Raw genomic sequence first — 3,523 nt, 5'->3', positions numbered from 1 at the left:
TAACGCTTTGGGTTGAGTGACCCTTCATCACAACAGATAATAACTGTGTTGCTCAGTTACATTTGCTAAGGGTGTGTTTATGGCATGCTGCCTATATTGGAAAAAGTGATGAATACTAGTTCAATAATACAGTATCTTGTTAAGTATTTCAATTGAGTAAAGTTATGGCAATTCTTCTTTTTGTTGTATTTTAACTGTGTTGTAAGATTAATGTGTGTTTTGATTAAAGCTTAGTGGTGGACCAATCAAATCTGGCACACAGTGACTTACACTTGCCTCTGGAAAAATTATATATAAAATTTAGGGTTTCAGCTCTCACCATAATATACTTTGGGGGAGGGGGGGTGCATTTGATCTGTTCCATAACACTTCCAAACAGTTCCAATACATACCATCAAAGCTGATCCCATAGCAGGCCTAATTCTGTCCCTCCAGTCACTATATCCTCTGGGAGCCTCACTGCTCACCTGGTGTTCCAGAGGGGTTAAGCTAGTTGCCAGTGGCTTGTAACCTCATAAGGACTGTGGTTCTGCTGTTGCAGAAAAATTGGATATAAAATTTTGGCACTAGCTAAAGGATCATCACCCCCTCTTACATAATGTGGGCATGATGGAATACTTCCCATTTGCCTGGATAATTGCAGCTCCAACAACAAGAAGCATCATATCATCTAGCACAAAGCAGCCTGTTCATTGGCACCGCATTTACAAACATTCATTCCCTCAATCAACAAATTAATAGCAGTAATGTGTACTATCTTCAAGATTCACTGCAAAAATTCACCAAGGCTCCTTCGACAGAACCTTCTAGACCCATGACCATTACCATCTAGAAGGACAAGGGCAGTAAGTACACGGGAACACCACCACCTGCACATTCCCCTTCAAGCCACTCACCATCCTGACTTGGAAATATATCTCCATTTCCTCAGTCATAGAGCTGTACAGCATCAAAACAAACCCTTCAGTTTAACTAGTTAATGCCAATCTGATATCCTAAATTAATCTAGTCCCATTTGCCACATTTGCCCATCTCCTTCTAAAGCTTTCCTGTTCATATACTTATCCAGGTGTCTTTTAAATGTTGCAGTTGTACTAGCCTCCACCACTTCCTCCAGCAGCTCATTCCATACACGCATCACCTTCTGTGCGAAAAAAGTTGCCCCTCAGGTCCATTTTAAAACTTTACCCTCTTACCTTAAACCTATACCCTCTTGTTCTGGTCTCTGACTCTAGGGGAAAAAGACCTCAGAGGAAGGCGATGGCCTAGTGGTATTATCGCTAGACTATTAATCCAGAGACCCAGATAGTGTTCTGGGGACCCAGGTTTGAATCCTGCCACGGCAGATGGTGGAATTTGAATTCAATAAATATCCGGAATTAAGAATCTAATGATGACCATGAATCTATTGCCAATTGTCGGAAAAATCTATCTGGTTCACCAATGTCCTTTAAGGAAACTACCATCCTTACCTGGTCTGGCCTACATGTGAATCCAGACCCACAGCAATGTGGTTGACTCTTAACTGTCCTCTGGGCAATTAGGAATGGACAATAAATGCTGCCTAGCCAGCGATGTCCTCCTCCCGCGAATGAATAAAGAATAAAAAAAGAGACACCCTATCCATGTCCCATTGGGTCAAATTCATGCTACTCTTTCCATAAAGGCATGGTGTTCCTTCCAGCAGCAAATGGATTGCAGTTACTCACGACATTCAACACAAGGGCAACTAGGGATGGGTAATAAAAAATACTAGTCCAGCCAGTGATGACCAAATCCAGTGAATGAATTTTTAAAGAAGTATCGACAAAACGTGAATGTTTTAATCAATGTCAATCAGCCATTATTGTACGCAGCTCCAGCTGACAGCACTTTTCTACATCTTTATCTAGGTACTGGACAGGTATCAAGAACAACTTCCATGAAGGAAAACCTTTATCCAGAAGCAGTCACTCACAGAATCCAGAAGTTGGCCTGGAGAGGTGGAGAAATCTCATAAAGATGATGGAATCATGAGAGTTCCGAGAAGCATGTCCCTTGCTGAGTTTTCAATGAGTGCCTTCTCTATTTAGGAATTTTGCTGACTGGCTTGTTGGTGCCTGGTTGACAAAGAAGGTACAAATTAACCACTCCCTGAATACACAGGAATCCATCATTGGATCCAAATCCCAATACCCTTTTTACCTAACCGATCCACCTTACCCCATGTAGCTCACCCTCCATAATAGGGCATCTGTATCCTGTCTGATGCTGTGATGAGCTACCAACTGCGAGATGTCGCTCAGGTCCACATTTGATGCCTGGAATGATCTGATTGCACAAATCATCAGGGTAACAATGACCTTGAAGGCTGGATTAAGGGGGGCTGCTATATAATCTGTGACGCATGAAGTCATTCTGTATCAGACCACAAATGTCCACAACCATCTTCCTGGATTGTGGCAGTCTCCAACTGCACTTGGAACAGTCCTTTGCAAATAACTGACTCAATGGTCGTACAATTGCCATCATTTTCCCCCTGCAGTTTCTCACTGTGATCCTGCTGATCAGATGGTTGTTTCTCTGAATCTAACCTTCCACTCTGCCTGATCAGAGTAGCCTGCTGTTATCTGAACTCCTTCAGTTGCTACTTCTTTGTTCATCAGGGCTTCCTCTACCAACCTCTGTTGAACAATTTGTAAAGACCGTATCTTTTATTTTAGTTTATTTCTGATTGTGGTGTGTGTGTGTGTGTGTGTGTGTGTGTGTGTGTGTGTGTGTGTGTGTGTGTGTGTGTGTGTGTGTGTGTGTGTGGGGTGACCTGTACCTGTTTACACCAAAGTGGTCCATGTTTGAAAGATACCAAATGGGTGACAAAGATTAAAACAAAATGGGACAGTCTGCTCTAACATTTAAGTGAAACATAATGGTACCTTTGAACAAGACTACTCCAAAGTCAGCAAAAGAGCCTTACCACCAACCATCTGAGACAGTTTTGCTTAGAGCATGCCTAAGAACAGATAAGTGATTAATTCCAGCCTCATTAATGAAAGGATGATTGTCCCAATAAATGAATAACATCAAGTGGGAGTCTCAGCCAATGAACCAGCCAGTTAACTTCCTATGCAGCTGCAAAGACAACACCGAAGTTATTTTGCAGTAAATGGTTGTTTCTTTGAAGTTATTCATAATATTAAGAAATAGGCTCTCATTAAAGATTCTTCAGATAATCAAAGAAGCAGTTTACAACATAAAAGGATACACGTATAACCAAAGTATAATACATGCATTAGGGGAAACGCATCTAAACCTAGACGTAAAAGTTAATGAGCCTTAGGAAACACCTTCCTTTATGCCCTGAACAGAATAGATTGTTCACAGCCCATTAATTACCAAGTGCTAACAGTAGAAATAGCTGTCCAACTTTATATTTTATAAGGAACAAAAACAAAGTTGGTGGAAAAGCTCAGCAGGTCTGGCAGCATCTGTGGAGGAGAAAACAGAGTTAACGTTTCAGGTCCGGTGACCCTTCCTCAGAAGGAAG

This window comes from Rhincodon typus, chromosome 19 (assembly GCF_021869965.1).
Source record: "Rhincodon typus isolate 14 chromosome 19, sRhiTyp1.1, whole genome shotgun sequence".
In the NCBI taxonomy this organism is placed as follows: domain Eukaryota; kingdom Metazoa; phylum Chordata; class Chondrichthyes; order Orectolobiformes; family Rhincodontidae; genus Rhincodon; species Rhincodon typus.
Note: the sequence above shows the minus strand (reverse complement) of the source record.